General features: G+C 34.7%; 1 long non-coding RNA gene across 1 annotated transcript in view; it reads right to left on the bottom strand.

The window, feature by feature from the left end:
* LOC137863717 (uncharacterized) overlaps positions 1-15,594 on the bottom strand; it is a 29,576-nt gene extending 13,982 nt beyond the window's left edge. Inside the window, exons 1-2 of the long non-coding RNA XR_011101070.1 lie at positions 15,315-15,594; positions 14,607-14,640 (exon numbers count right to left, since the gene is read on the bottom strand). This is a non-coding gene — a long non-coding RNA (uncharacterized lncRNA). The remainder of the gene's footprint in view (positions 1-14,606; positions 14,641-15,314) is intronic.
* Between the last annotated feature and the right edge of the window lie 1,535 nt (positions 15,595-17,129).

Genomic DNA, 17,129 nt, shown 5'->3' with positions numbered 1-17,129 from the left:
CTACCACCATTTACTATTATTACTATTACTGGTCACTCTTTTCATGGAGAAGCTACTACAATTGAAAAGTAAGCATCTATTGTTCTAATCTTGCATACTGTGACTAACCAGGAAATTTGTGTGGTTTTGCACTAAATCAGAGAATGAGATTTATGTTCTTACGTTCTCCTTTGAAATTAAAGGTGCATTTAGATTCTTTTATTACAAAGTTAAGCTGAAAGATAAGTTTTTAATATCATTCAGAGGCTATATGGTTCATGGATTCTACATTGGATGAAAGTGTTCCCTGAAAAATTCAAATACTTTATTGCATGCTTTCTGTGATTTACTGCTAATACTTAGCATCAATGTTACTAGTAGACATGAAATGGCTTAAAATATTAATGGGTTTAGTGTCCTTTCACTTTTCCAAAACTGCCGTAATTTTAGTCACTTTACAGAAGAAAGTGATTTTATGATGCAGGTAAAAGATTTAATCCTTCTCGTGTAGGAGACTAATATGAATCCTCTTTCTTTGCTCCTAAGCCTAGGTTGTTCTTTTCAGAATATTTTTGTTGCATGCTTCACTAGATAAAACCTACTCCTCGTGGATCAGACAGTAGAGGGCAGCAGCACATCCCCAAATTTAACATTAAAGCGTTAGCAGAATTCACTACCACATGTAAGAACGCTTTATGATTCAGCTCCAATAAGTACTTTCCCAAATATGCTTTTCAAAGCTATGACCTATTATACAGGACAGTATAGATGCTGAAATCACTGAAGAATTCTGTAGTGCTCTCATCAAGTGATGTTTATTGTTGGAGCCTGCTGAAGTACTGCGGCAGGAGGAAGGAACGATGCACATAAATGATGATTCTGCAAGGGACTTTTAGTTTTGGCATTAATATTTTAATTCGGATTAAGAGAGAAGGGGATATTTTTTTCCCAAAGTTATAAAGCTTAATTCTTCCCTGATCCTTTCATTTTCTATACTTAAAATAGTTCAACATATTTGCCTTCTTGTCCTTTAACTCTGATAAATAGAAGTAAAACTAAACCAATTGCCTTGATGAGACTTCCCATTTGTTTTACTATCCTTCATCCAAAATTTAAAAGGCCACAAAGAGATGTTGTTTCTCTTTAGGTACATAAAAATTAATAAGCTTAAATAGATATAGAAAAGTTACACAAGGGATGTACATTTCATTCACTCATCCCAAAGCTCTTATCACAGGCCAATACAAAGGCAAACAGAAGTGTCTGTTAGCAGCCTTAAGAAGGTGCATTCACTCGACAATAGGAAAACCATGAGAGTTCCTACAAAGCAATAGAAGTACAAGGGGTGGGGGGAGGGCTGGGAGAGAAGCAGCTTGAACAGCTGAACCAATGTCGCTACGTCAAGGCTCTTATCACTGTTAGAGAAGCAGTCCATTTTGCAGCAAATTGGTGACTTGGCTTGACCTAAAATCATTCCCATATTGAACACTACTATGCCATAAAGCTGTCATACTTGTAAAAAGCAACATAATTCAAGAACAGAAGTCAAGTTGCAGATATTGCCCTATCTTTTGAAGAGCAAATCTGAATTATTCCTACAGCTTTCATTTTCTCAGAAATCCCAGAAAGACTAATATTCAATGCCTAGATAGGTACCTGGGGGCAGGGGAATGGGGAGCACCAACAACCTAACAAAACAGACTTCAGCATTAAAACCTCCTTCTAATCCAGTGCAGCTCAAATGTTTTGTTTCGCATTCATTCCTCCAACCAATGTCAGAACACTACAGTTTCTTGTTTGGGAACACTGGAAAGAGCTTTACCAACTTAAACAATAACTTTTCTTCTCTACAACTGATTATCCTGCTAATTTAATCTGCTTTTTCCTTCAAATAAAAGAGAAAATGTTTAAACAGTCTACCACTCACAATAGAAAAACAATGTATGTATTCTGTTCCAGGGCTCAAAAAAGCAAGGAGAGACAAAATTATCTATAGTTTTCTCTAACCTTATTTCTAACCAATTTCAGATCAGACAGGTGAGCCTTTCCTCATTACTCTAACTCTTCCCTCCATAAATATTGATATATTTATTAAATGGCAATTGCTGTAGAGCTTGCTCTATGACAACAATTGTGTAGTTATGCCTTCACCTTTTCAGTCTGTAAAACAAGCAGATTTAATTTCAGACAGGCTTAATAAGTTTAGATAAGGGCTAAACATTTTTTCTCATTATAATATTGTCTTCATAAACTATTCTTTTCAAAGACAGAATGTTTTCTTCCATTCTCAAGGGAGAAGAGGAGAATAAACAAAAAAAAATAGGAAATTTATCCCTTCGAATATATGGAATTTGGCTGGCAGTCTTCAACCTGACATAGACTACGAACTAACATTCGTATGAAAATGCATCTGTCCTCAGCTGCTTAGCAATTAGTTTGGTAGCTTCAGCTGAGTGTATAAGATCAACTTCAGATTTTCATTTTGAGTTTACACTCATTTTATTCTCCCTTCTTAGATTTTAAATAAGGCTAGCTTCCCTTGCAAACTGCTTGTTGTTTTCTTAATAGCAGTTTTCCCAAGAGTTTTAATATGCTGTTTGTTCTGCCTAGTCACCCAAGGAAGAAAAACTATATTCCCAAATCAAAGTGGATATACTTATCTGAGTATCTTCTACTCCCCAGTGACCACACTTCATCTATTCACCAGTTTAGTAACTAAGCTATCAACCCTACGCCCACCCCAAACCTTCAAGCAATGTAAGCAGAAGAGTTTGCAATTCCTTCCCATTGCTATATCATTGCTATGATTGTCATCCTCAGAACTATTTAAGGATTCCATTCAGCTTGTATGCCATTAGGAAGAATAAAGAAGAGTTAGAAGAATTTGGTCAAAAAGAAATGGATTATGGATATATGCTAAACCATTAAAAAAGGTGGGAAAAAATAAGATGTACAAGCAATCTTTTCATTCTGATTATATAAGGTTAGGTTAGTTCTAGACAACATAAAACAGCTTTTGCACATGGCTTTTTACTAAGATTTCACTATAGAGCAAAACATCATGATACTTGCTCCCGATTACTAATGCTAAGCATGTATGAACTCTTGAATACAAGACAATTATATGCTTACATAAGTTTGAACATTCCTTTTGTTCACATTCATTTCTTTCTCTCCTTGGCTTAAAAGTTTTTTCAATCCAGAAAAGATAACCAAACCCTGATCACACCAAAGTATTGCTACTTCTGTTACTGATTTCTTTTTCTTCCACTTGAGTGCTAAGGTTCAATTAAAAAGTCAGTTTTAAATCAAATTAGTCGCTCGTATTACTATCAACAATTAGAACATCTGGCTGCACACAATGAGAAATACATTTTTATACAAAAAAAGAGCAATACATTTCATAAATTACTCTTTGTAGCTTTTTTCTCCAGTGACTTAGTTATGGATGTTTTTATACAATGCCCAGTTTCCTGTTTCACAATCACTTCCTCTCTAACAAAGCTCCTGGGGACATAAATCACAATGTTATCTGTAAATCACTGTTAACACCAATGTCTTCTCTACAGACTCAGGAAATAGCATGGCAGTTTGATGGTCCATAATAGCACACCAAGACTTGCATAAATATGTCCTGGATTTATACATGTAAAAGTAAACACAAAAACAAACATCCTATTTGGTATTTAAATCTATGTTCCCATGATGTTTGGAAAGTTCCAAGGTCTGGACATTAAAAACTGGAAAACTTGAGAGAGAGGCATGAAAATTATGATAAATTATGATAATCTGTAACTTCCCCACTTATGATCTAATTCTTTATGCAGTTCTGTGCTGCAGAGAGCTCAGCTGTTCTGTAAGAACAGCTTTTACACTACTTCAGTGAGTGAGTCTGTTTTGATCCAAGTAAGGGAAGTATCATGACCACGATGCTATATACCTCTCTTTATTAAACCTATCTAGTATTCTCTGTCACCCTAATAATTTATATTAGGGTATTTATATGATTTTGTACTCTTTAGACATGTCTGCTTTCTAAGATTAACTTCCATGCACTGTACTAGGTCTGGCTGGAATGTTAACTTTCCCTGCAGCAGCCCATACAGTGCTGTGCTCTGCACTTGTAGCTGGAACAGCAGTGTTATCACACCAGTGTTGTGCCTGCTGCTGAGCAGTGCTGGCACAGCATTGGGCCTCTCTCTAACCCTCCTAGGGGGTGGGCAAAAGGTGAGAAGAGAAACATCACCAGGGCAGCTGACCTAAACCACCCAAAAGGATATTCCATACCATGTGATGTCACACTCAGCAATAAAAGGTGGAAACAGGAAGAAGAGGGGAGGGGTGGGCTCTCATGGAAATGGCGGTCCTTCTCTCGAGCACTGGCTACGTGTGTTGAGGCCCTGCTTCAAGGACGTGGCCAATCATCATTCATTTGTGGGAAGTAGAGAGTAATTTCTTTCCTCTGCACTTCCACATAGCCTTCATTTGTTTCATTTGTTTGTTTTCCTCTTTTTTTTTTCTCCTTTCCCCCTTCCTTTTCCCCTCTTTTTTTTTCCTCCTTGAGTTACATTGTTTAGTTCATAATAATCTTTCTTTAATTATTATTATTATTACTATTTCCCTTTAATTAAATTATCCTTATTTCAACCCATGAGTTGTTCTTTGCTTTACTTCTTCCCCTCCTCATCTAAGAAGGGGGAGTGAGAGAGCAGTTGCGGTGTTTAGCTGCCCAGCATGGTAAAACCACCACATGCACTTATACTAATTTGTGGAGAGACTATCTAAGCATGCCACAAGTTTTTAATTTTGCCCCTAGCCACTACATAACAGAGAAAACATCAATAATTAAAACAAACTATGGAACCATGCAACTGGAATAAAGATGATTAAGTATCTACATATTCAAACACATCAATAGCACTATGTATTGTCTGAGTTTGTAAGGGACTTAAGATACAAAGAAAGCATTGCATATAAGGAGATTTAGGTGATGACTATGAAAATGTCTATTCTCAATTAGAAAAGCTGTAAGAGAATATATTGCACTGACTTTACACAGCTTGCACCAACACCTGATTTTAGCACAGAAGACAGTCTTCTTACTGTATATTTCACACTGCATAGAAACTCGGCTTCCATTTCATGCTGATAAAGGTCAAAATCAGAATTTATTCAACAGAAATGAACATTCTTTCAGTAGAAGATAAATGTGTGTGGGCAAAACAAACACACTCCTGCCTCTCCAATACAGGTGTTTGTGTTACCAACTTGTACCTCCCTCCAAAGGTATATAACCTTGTCAAAATTGTACTTTGTGTCTTACAGCAGGTTTGTGACACATTCTAACCGTAATGACTTCGCAATCTCCAAGTGTCAGAAACCATTTCTAGATTTTTTTTTTCCAGTTTCTGCTTCATCTTTGATTACCTTGTTGACTTTATAAATACCTAAAGGCAATGCTATTCTGTACCATTGACTGGCTCCATTTGTGACTCAGTTCTACTCTTACCTTCAGGAAGATAAAGATATTTCTTCATTTAATTACATTATGTTCACATTACTTCCTGGAACACACTATTTCTTAAGCACAGCAATTTCTAGTAGGGCTTAAAATAAAGTTTCACTACACAAAATAGGCAAAAATGCCATTAGCATAAAAGCAGTGGACTATAATGGTAAATTCATAAAGACCAACTGAAGAGGCACTTTTAAGTCTGGATAGCAGATTTTGGAGTTTCTAACATAAATAACTGAGTATCGAAGTGATCTTCCATAACTAGCAGGATTCTGACATGATTAAACAAACAAACTGAAAATGAATTCACATATATCATCTTTAATCGTGTTTATGGCAATTCATTATTTAATAAAGAACATGTCTCTCTGAAATTATTCACAACACTAAAGTTTGCTACAATATTACTGCCACTAGTTAGGGAACATCTGAATTTTCCTCAGAATATTCTTATTAGAAATGTATTTATTTCATTATTTTGAAATATTGCCAGAACCTGGAAGCACTTGGTGCTTTCTAGCACATTCATGAAAAGGAAAATTCAGTGAAAATTCTATTTCACAGAATAACTAGTACAGCAATGGTACCCTGTTTGCATTTCAATGTGTTATGTATAGAGCAACATCTAACAACATTAAATAAAACTGAAAAATCTGGCATGAAACAACGCTGAGTAGAAATAGTTGGCACTCTCAAATTTGAATCAGTTTTCAACTGGAGAAACTGAAAATGCTAGGTCTGTATGCCCTAACTTTGGGGCCAACCTCCACAAGTAAATTATGGCCAAGGAAAAATCACCTAACTTTTCAGACTGCAGAGCAAGTTAATGTATTAGAAAGGCCATATTGCTTGTTTGTTTTAAGTTAGCTATTTATTAATTAGCTAATAAAATATATTACTATTTGAAAGTCTTCTGATATTAGCACAGAATGAAACTCTTTGCACTGTTGGCCTCTTCCACTTCTGAAGAAATAACTAGAATTAAATTAACCTGCCACAGCTGTGGGACTAGCTGCAGTTGGGTGGAAAGATTCCTTTCTTAGTATAAGGCAATACTTAAAGATCAGAAGTCATTTCACATGTAAAATAATGATTAAGATGTCCATCATTGCTTCTGAGTCCTTCCACCTGAAGTAGCTATAGTTAACATCATCATCATCCTAGGTAAACCACAAGAAAATCCTGTGTATAGTAAAATACTGCTAAGTAATCCACAGTTCATAACTGCAAAATTATTTTTACGTGCTCTTTGAAGCTAAATATAAAGTTCCTTTGTATGAGTTTTAAGCATATTAATTGTGGTTGCTTAATGCAATTGGTTGCTCTGTTTCAAGGGATTACTCTGTTGTGCACTGAATTTGCAATTTGCATTTCCATATGGCTGAGAGATCTGTTTTGGAAAACTACAGCAGCTGGGAATATTTTTTCCATTGAAAATTATAAATGTATGATATGTAAGTATAAATCATCCACTATATCTAATTCAAGTTAGTGATCCAATGAGTGCAATCAAATTTTTTTATTATCATCATTATTATTATTATTATTATTTTTTTTTTTTTTTTTTTGCATTTTCACCTATTCCCATGTCATTATTTTTATCTTAGCAACACACATGCAAATACAAGCTAGCATTTGGAAACATTTGATCAGCTGGGGAAGAAATTTGTTCAAATAAAATGAGCTAGCCTGCAAGTACAAAAAAATAATTTAAAGAGATCATGTCACCAGTTTCTGTTAGTGTATTGAGGTAGCCATTTGCAAAGATAATCTTTTTCATTGTCACTTTAAACATCTCTAAAACCACTGCCAACAACACAGATACTTACAACTACTCTACAAAGTATGAGGCACCCTGCAATAACTTGATCAGTGTGGTTATTCAGTACCTAAAACTGTCAGTGAAGTATCTATATGCAGTAACTATTCTACAACATTTTTTTCCCCCACAGAATTTACTATCAAAAATTGTTACTTTCCAGTAGTGAAATCCATCCGCACCTACCTTACTCAAATAGGCAATAGATAGACAATGTTATTTTGGGGTGCAGTAGAAAAGATACCACAAATGAACCCTTGCCCTTGTCAACCATGCTTCAGTATGCAGACGTTCTCATCTGTGTAACTTGTTTTTGAATAAGCAAATGTGTGTTTGTTTTTTTTTTTTAATCATGTGACTACTTACACAAAGTAAGACGGTTATAGTATTTGCACATCCTTTGTTGTATTCTAGAGCCTCACGTTCTGGGCACCAGAAGCAGCAAATAGGCACAACTTCATTGTTTCAAAATGACTATGAAAGTTAAATAATATGAGAGACCTGATCTTGGAAGATGCAACTATAGAGAGAGTATTCAAAGAACACTCAGGGAAAGCAATTCAACATGCTTCACTCAGACTTAGATATCAAAAACACTTGAGCTTATTGATACCAATTCAAAATTGGAAATCAAGAAAAATACCAGAGATTAAAAGTGAAGTTGTGAAATAATAAAGCTTGTTTTCTTTCAAAAGTATTACAATGTCCTAACTGAGCCTTAACAGTTAGCAAGAACTAGACACAGTCCAGAGAAGATTTATATTCAGTGATTGCAGAAGAAATACCTTTATTATTTCAGTTGTAATAGCCAATATATTTATCACTATGAAAACTAATTATTTTAAAGAAAAATTATCTAGTCAATATGGTGCAGGGATTCATCTAGTGCAGCAATTTTCATTTTCAGGTATTAATTTTTCTTACTGTAATAGCCACAACAACATACAAGTCCAAGATATACACAGAAGTACACTTATTAGATCAAAGAAAACTTAAAGGGAAATGGAAGGGAAAATGAAAGGTGATTCACATGAACATGCATGTATGCATGCGCTGCTTTTAGAAAACAAAATTTGTTTACTGGTATACAAGGTCTTCCTCCAAGGGTTTGAATTTGGCTTTTCAAGTATAAAGTCAATCAAAAATTAAGCTTTAAATTAAAAAAAAAAAATAACCTCACCAGCAAAAAGATTGACTTGGAAATATATTCTTTATTTTCATTATTTGATTATAGAACAATTATTTTTTAAATGGAATGTGTCACCTACCCCCTCTGTTCTATTCTCCCCCTCCCACACTGACCCCATGCAGTTGATTTCTCTTATCCTCTTTTAAAAACAAGCTAATGCACTGACTGGGACAGTATCTCAAGGCCTCATTGATGTACTTAGGGTAAACTCCAAGGTGATCCATTCTGTCTTCACATACTATGAATCGCCCTCACTGTCCATGAATTACAAAACACAGGTGAGTTGATTCATTTCTCATGTGTATTTCTGGCTCTGTATTTCAGGACATTATTACATATCTTTCATTATGATAAAGTACCCAAGTCATATTGGGATTGTATATCCAACCTAATTAAAAGTGAGGGCAAAATAAATAAATGCATTCTTATTGTTGACTCAGTACATTCAACAATATTAAATCCAGAGAAAGTTCTTGGATCACTATGAGAAAAATAAGTGAGAATGTGCTTCAGATAGTAACATGAACACTAATGAAGGTCAGATCATCTTCAATATTATTCGTTGTGATATGTATTAGTGTTATCACTGCTTATTAAGTGTTTTTTTTTTTGTTTTCTTAAAAAACACAAGTTATCCTCAATTATTTAGAAAACACCATTATAAGCAAATAACATAAGACAGTAGAAACCCTATCCAATTTATGGTACAAACATTTTGCTGATTCTGCCAGACCAGAACTCGTTGGATTACTATCAGGAAGAACTTCCTTACCTAAGTTTTTGAACTACTAGTGTTACAAAGAAAGAAATTGTGTTCTTCTTCCTTTTATTTTAAATTCTCATTCCAATTTAAAGAAAATCTTAGAAGACAACTTTTACAGTGTCTTTGAAAATAGTCAGCAAGATAGTGAAAAAAGCCATGGTAAATTGTACTTGCAAGGAAAAAGCAATAGAATAGATTTGTCCTTTATGCCTCAAAGTTTATACCTTTCAAAAGTTTCAAAAGCCTTTAAAACCTGACAAAGTTGCAAAGTTTATACGTTGGATATTACAATGTGAATTGCAAATTTAACAAAGCCAGACTTCATGAATTCTGCTACTCATAAAGTTACTTTTCCTTTTATTTCCTTTGTTTTGTTGTAATTTTAGTGACATTAAAGTTCTCAAAGCAAGACTTATTTAAATCTAAGCTTGCTTATATTTGAACAACTGCAGTCTGAACTTGAAGAAAACAAGGCAAGGTTAGCAAAATTATCTAAGCATAACAACCTAGAATGTTACAAAACAAACACTTAATGTGTGTAAACTAGCTTAAAATAATGTACTTGTATTTCACAAATATTCTGATGAAAGCTTTTCTTTTCTATTGTGGCTTAAAAAAAACAAATCAACTTACAGGAGGCATTTATTTTCTGAAAAGGCTAAGATCATCTCAGAGATAGAACTGAAGATACAAGGCTTGAAGTAGAAAATAACAACAACAAAAAAAAACACATCTAGTGACCCAGAACTACACTATTAAGAGCTAGGAGATATGTTGCTATTTTAAACATGTGAATTATTTACCTGATAGATTTATTTGTAATATAAATGATACCGTGCCAGTTAAGTACTCAGCATTTCAGTATCTCATAATCTTGTTGTACTTACATGGAGTAAGTATCCATTACTACTTGGAACACATTTAGCTTGCTCAACTGACTGCTTAATGAAGTCTGGGAAGTAAAAGCCTTATCTGTGAAGAGCCAATGCAGAATGAAGCATGTATGCACATTTGTTTTCAAAGCAGAGAAAAGTATTTGTTCAGTCTTAATGTGAAAATTAATTAAATTAAGAAGAGCATTCAGAAAAGTAGAAAAAAAATACATGTACATTTTGTTTTCTAATAAATGTTTTCCATTTGTTGAATGTTGTGTTTTTAGAGTCTTTTTTTTTTTTTTAAAATAAATACCATTATGCTTATGCCTTCAAAATCTCTTTTGGAAGCTGTGCATTCTCCCTCACTCCCACCAAACAAGTTCTTTAGGAATTCCACACACAAACAGGTCTAATGCAGCTTCCTTTAATAGCTTTTCTGGAGTGTTTATGATGCGTCAGACTTGTCTGTGTTTCAGCGTCAGAAATATAAAACAGGACATGATTAGCTGCATTCACTCATGTTTTAATTGACATACTAGTCATCACTCAGTGTTTGAAGGGTACTGACAGTACCTCCTTTTCACTCTACTCATTTGTAGTTACATGCAAGACTCGCAAAGCAAACCTGTTATTTTTAACAATTGCTATACCGCTGCTGCCAAATACAAGTTAAAACAATACCCTTTACTTCAAAGATGCACAAATCAGATCAGATAGAAATCTGAAATTGCCTTTTAAATCACAGTGTCTTACCATGCGTAGTGGGTAAGTGAACGCGTACATCACAGAGTCAGAGGCTCTCAACCACTGGTATTCAGTATCTAACACATTTCAAACTGAAATGTAGGCATGGCACAAAGTTTGTTAACTGACTGCAGAAACCTGTGTTTCTTCTAACAGAAGCATTCCGTGAACTTATACTTGTCAGACAACTGAAATACAGTGTTTTAAGTAGAGCATTTCTACAAAGCAGTCACTTTAATGTTTTAAAATAAAGCTGATGCTCAGTGACATTTATTTTGCTGTTTTAGCTGTGTTATTAAAAACACAACAGTCAGTGATCCTGAAGTAAACAGAGCACTTAACCTTTTCTTATAAGGTGTCATTACCTGAAGATCCAGTAAACAGCAATTCTTATATTTGTACAGAGATCACTGGCACTACTGAAAGTTTCCTTTTAGTTCCTGTAGATGCACAAAGATGAACCGAATAACTTAATTTTTCTGATTGCGGAAAAAAACATTTGCCATTCTAGCAGCTGAAACCACTTTGCCTGTACCCATTTACTTCAGTGTGCAAAACTGGTCATTGGCCACAGCTGACAAATTAATGTTTAATATTCAGTGGTGTCATGATGAAGCATTCCTTCAAAAAAGGAAGTATGACAAAAAGCTGTTTCCTGTTTTCTGCAGGCTGTGTGGTAAACTTGTTACATTTTTTCATAATGTTAAGTTTATCTACTAAGAAAGCACTTCTTTTTACATTCTGACGTATTTAGCTAGAAGTAAAAATACACAAAAAAGCACACACAAAACCCCAGAAAAAAAGTATGTAAAGTCCATATACTTTCTTTTTATAAATACTTGTCCTTTATTATTCACATAGGTCCAGCATGTGCTTGTGACATTTGACATTTAAGTTTTGATTCCCCTCCCCCTCCCCCCCCCCCCAAAAAAAAAAAAAAAAGGCACTACCTCCCTGGTCTCCCCTTATAATGATGTTCTTTTACTGTGACACTAGTTGAATGCATTTGGTGTGCCAGTTGCATGAAAACCGCATAATGGTGCTGTCATTTCACAAGAAAACTGGCTTCATTAAAGGCACAATACAGTGAATTCCTTGACTAAATGGGCAATGCCAGGAGCAGCCAAAACCAGGAGAAGCTGAGAGCTAGAAAACAGAACTGCAGCCAGGGATTGCCAAAGAACATCAACTTTTTCTAAGCAAGGGAGCTATGGGAAGCCCGCATTCAAAAGATCCCTAAACCTTCAGAGATTAGGTTCTCCTATTCTCCTACTGTTCCTTCTCTCATCTTCCATCACAGTTTGGAAAGCTATGCAGCTGCTAAGAACTCAGCATATGTTATAACAAACAGATCTAAAGGATGGAACAGTTCTGCCCCACTGATGAGTCAGCACAGATGTATTTCTGAAGTGAGGTAAGTTTCACTTCACACTGGAGAAATTTTAATAGCTCTTGAAAGAAGCAGGTCAGTACATCTCAGACAAATGTAAACTCTAAGATAAAAACAGCTCTCAAACAGGTTGCCAATATAACTAATTTTTTTCCTCACTTGATATCCATCAGGCTGTTAGTTTGTTCATGGCTACTGACTATGCATTACTATACAGGAAAAACAGCGTTATAACATGCTCCAAAGCTCCAAATAAACAATGATGGTTTCCTTTATCTCAATTAAGTGTGCAGCTGCTTAGCTGTAGAGTACTCTTGATCCACTAATCTAATATGATAGCAAGCTTCTTATTATGATAACTTATTTTATACATAAAATTTACACAGAAGTAAGTGTGAGCATTGGACATACTTGAGTGATCACTTATCTTTCAAAGTCAGTATTAAATTTAAGGAATTCTACCAAGCAGTTGACAATGAGCACCTTTTCTATTTTATTTTATTATTTTTAAAGATTAACAGATTCTATAGCAGGAGATACAGAAATAAATGACAAAAGAAAAAAGTTCATTTTTCCATAACTACTGTAATTGGCAGAAATTAATTTCAGAGTCTCTATAAAGAGGCTAAGTAGCACTCATATCTCACGTCCCTTAAAGTAAAAGTATGATTGTACAATGCAGCGTTCCCCCCTAAAAGAAGTGCAACAAAATGCAAAGATTTTCAAAACTGCTATAAAATTATGTAGCTCTGGTTTCAGATAATCACTGTGTTTATCTAGTAACTTGCCCTGAACTGCTGCTCTGTATGGAAATTAGATTCATGAACGTTTGAAAGGCTAATTAGTAAGTAGCCACGGATATAGCAGTGTAAATTTCCAAGCTGACTGTGCATTATACTCTAGAATGATTGTATGACAATTGCAGTCCTTAACAAGTATAAGCTTACTACAAACTACTGAAAACATGGCTCACCAGAATGTTAACCTAGAATGCCAAAACGAAAGGCCAAAGTTGTAGGTATTTGTTCACACAGGGAACATGACAGCTAGCCAATGAAGTTTGTACCTATATGCAACAGAATTATCTTCCAGAGTCTTGACTCATAAGCAGCTTGTTGGCTGTATTTAGCAGCTGAAGAATGTTTAGTTGATTAGCTCTCCTATGACAACAAATAGAATACTATTGAAGACTATGGAAGTTACTGTTGATGATTTCAGGGAGCATGACATAACTGACATAGCACCTGAGTCTCAAAAAAGATGTATTATAAAATTTAAAATAATGTCTCAGTTTTTAAAGAAACCTGGGAGTTGTTCCCAGTTGTCATTCCCCTTATCTAAGCATTCATATAATTAAAGTATTTTTAACTTGAGCCTGTTCAACCATAAACAAGTGACTATATGACTACATTAACTGATTTAGTGACTCATCACACAAGAAATACACAGCAAAACACAAGTACTATGTTCTGAAGCCTAGTTTTTACAGAATTGTTTTTCTGTCATAAAGGCAACCACAAAGACCTTTCCTAAAAGGATAACAGGAAAAAGCAAGCGCTGTAAGATGTACTGCAAAGGCAGTGTTTTCAAAGTTCCTACAGCATGCTCCACTATGTTAGCTTCTTTAGGTGTGCCTTAATACTGAGGATCACATGAACTCCGACTAATCAGTTCAGAGTTTAAGCAACATGATGTCATTGCTATTTGTAATATACTGACTCACGGCTTTTTCAGTAAGACAAAGGTGATGTTGGGTAACTTTGATACATCAAATTCTTAACCTGCCTTAGCCTGTTGGAACAAGCTCACAGTCAGTGCTCATTTAACCAGGTACTAGATACAAATAAATATACTTGCATATTGCTAGAAAAACAAGCAGGAAACATGATGCTTTATACAATCCAGAGAAACAAGGAATTTGCAATACCTGTCTATGCAGAAGTTAAAGACTGCTATTCCTAACGTATAAACAATGGGAATCCCCTTTCAGGGTATGAACTGTCACACCCACTCAAGCCTGCCTGAATGTCAGTCAATGTCCAACAAGAAAATATCATCATTAAATTACACTGTTAAGAGAGACTGGAAAACTATCAATACTTTTGCCATCATTCCTCTGAAAGAAAGACTGTTTTTTTGTAGGTTCAGATAATGGCACCTTCCTTCGATTAGAAGGATGTAGCAGTTAGATTGTTTCAGGACAGAATCTGAGTTCACTACATGAACTCTTTTACTATTTTTCCTACACTTACAAACTAACACTGCAGTTCATCTCAATATACTGCTACTAGTAGCAACTACTACTCAATAAGTTAGAAGTACAGATTCTTACCTGTAGATACTGTCTTGTGACATGCATTCATTTACTAGAAATGAAGAAAAACAATTAGTTTTGTTAAAGTGCTGATTTGTTTTCAAGAAGTAATTTCAGGAATTAATTTAATTGGCTAACCATGACTAATAAACTTATACTAAGATTAGACTGTTAAAACACAAAGGATTAAAATGAAGATTTGAATCATACTAACAAAATTGCTTTATCAATTACTTACGAGCTTTTAAGAAAATTAAGCTTTTTACATCTACATTAGGTTTGTTAAATAGGAATATACAGCTAATCAGAACAGCAACGCCACTTAGAAGGTGTAAACTCACAGAATGGCCTACAAATATCAGTTTCAAGTATCACTAAGACTCAAAAAGGACCAGAAATAAACAAAAACATTTATCAATGTATCAACTGGTTTCTCTAAAAGCAATGAAATCCAGAAAAGCTTTTTTGCTGTCATGAAATGAAAAACATCACATCCTGACACTTTCTATGGAAACACATCCAGTACACATTGCTTTCTGTACTTAAATAATACAAGCTGATAGCTCTATTAAAATACATTGTACGTCACTGCCTCAGTCACTTTGTTACGTTTCCCACCACAAACCAAGAGATGGGTTGAACAGAATACAAATGCAACTTCGAAATGTAATAAAATAATGTCGAGGTTAACACATGTAATAAAATAGCTTGAAGTTAACAAGTTACCATGAGAAGATTAGTACAGCCACTATGCTTGTAAAACACTCAGAAAAAATCCTTGGAGAATAAAAAAGCAGAAGTAAAGGAGATGAAGTACTACTTTCATTGTTTGCAACAACACAACCTTACTACCACTATGTAACTACATTCCATTAAGTCCCTAGTGTTTTCAGTGGGGATTTTAAGTACTTCCATGTTAGCATTTTTGTTTTTTTTTTTAATCCTGAAACTAGAATCAACCCAATCTCAAGCTGCAATTCTGTTCTTTTTTTTTTTTTTTTCCCCTTCTCTGGCTCTCTTTTATAGTCTCACACAGCTGTTCCACTGTTCCTCACAATTTAGCAATTTTGTCAGCAGGCAGAGCCTAGATTACGCAACTGAGCCAGATTAGAAAGGGTCTTGAATTCCTGGAAGGAACAGCTGAATAATATTGGGAATTTACGTGCACTTTTACCTGCACTGATACAAAAGAAAAGCTAGGTATTTCTGAGACCTTATGATAGGCAAAATCAAGGATTGTTGAGTGAGGTTAAAGTCATTTTTAAATAAGCTAAATTTTAACACAGATCACTTTGCAATCCGTTTAACAGGGACAGGAAAGTGAAAACTGACTGCTGTGATGATGGAGATCAGGAGAGGAAACAATACATTGAAAAAAAGTCTACAGTTGTATATGAGTAGTTGAAAGATTGTGGTATATCTTGCGATGTACAGTGTTTGTGCTAATGATATATGGATTTTGGATGAAAAGCTTAAATACATACTAGTGGGTGACTTAGAAGCATGTTTCCTGTTTGTGGTTAAGTTAAATACAGTTTGTGTTCTCTTGTGGTTATATGCAGAACAATTCCTTTTTTTTTTTTTCCCTTTCTCCATTCCAACTTCTGCCACCCTCTACAGTTACGACATAGGTTTCAAGCTTGTTAACTTATTTCTTCAAGACTACAACACTGTAGAATAGAACATTTTTTCAAGGACTAAAACTTAAATAGCTTGTTTGGTGATCAGTTGACTGCAGCTATTTTAGAATGGCTATTTTAAGCAGAAGCCTGTGTCATCACTGGTAAATGGAAATCCTGTCTTTGAATTTATAACTCATAAACTCAGAACCCTTTATTTTTTCAGATATTTTTGCAGTATGTGGCTTCTGTAAACTTGTGCAGCTGTATTTTTTCATATGTCTAAAGGGAGAGTGTTAAGAATGTTAAGTTCTTACATTGCTGGATCCAACAGTCATCTTCAAAAAGCTTTGTTTAAATTCATATATAAAATACCATGTTGGAGGCTCAAAATATCTCATGTTTATCAGTCAATGATCATTTTGCTGTAAGACAATCTTTTTTTTTTTGTTTGTTTGTTTTATATAGATGTCATTTTCTGTCATGTAGCTGTTGTTAAGTGGCTGAGATTACATGAGAAACCACAAAGAAATGTTACCACCCACATAGCAGTGACCTTCTGTAGCTACATATTTTTAATATTGCAAAACGATTTTTAATAAATGTATAACTAATTTTTCTTCAGAGATGAAGTGAAGTTAATAACAATTTGTACAACTACTAGTTTCCACCCTCAGGCCATACTATGTTGCTCTCGGAGATGGGCCAAAACACTGTATTGCAAACCAACTGCCAAAATGATCTGAGGTTCGTCTGGTTGCCTTAAGCACAGTTGTGGTTTTCTGTTTGCTGTTATTACATATTGTTGTTTTGTTTGTTCTATATATTTTCTTGCAGAGGGGCTTTCCCATTTATATTTTCCTAACTGGGATCATTGCATTTTATCACCTCACTCCTTTTGCTTAAAATTGCTTGCAGAGTT

Source organism: Anas acuta, chromosome 13 (assembly GCF_963932015.1).
Source record: "Anas acuta chromosome 13, bAnaAcu1.1, whole genome shotgun sequence".
NCBI lineage: Eukaryota > Metazoa > Chordata > Aves > Anseriformes > Anatidae > Anas > Anas acuta.
The sequence above is the reverse complement of the archived record's forward strand: the minus strand, read 5'-3'. Positions and strand labels throughout refer to the sequence as shown.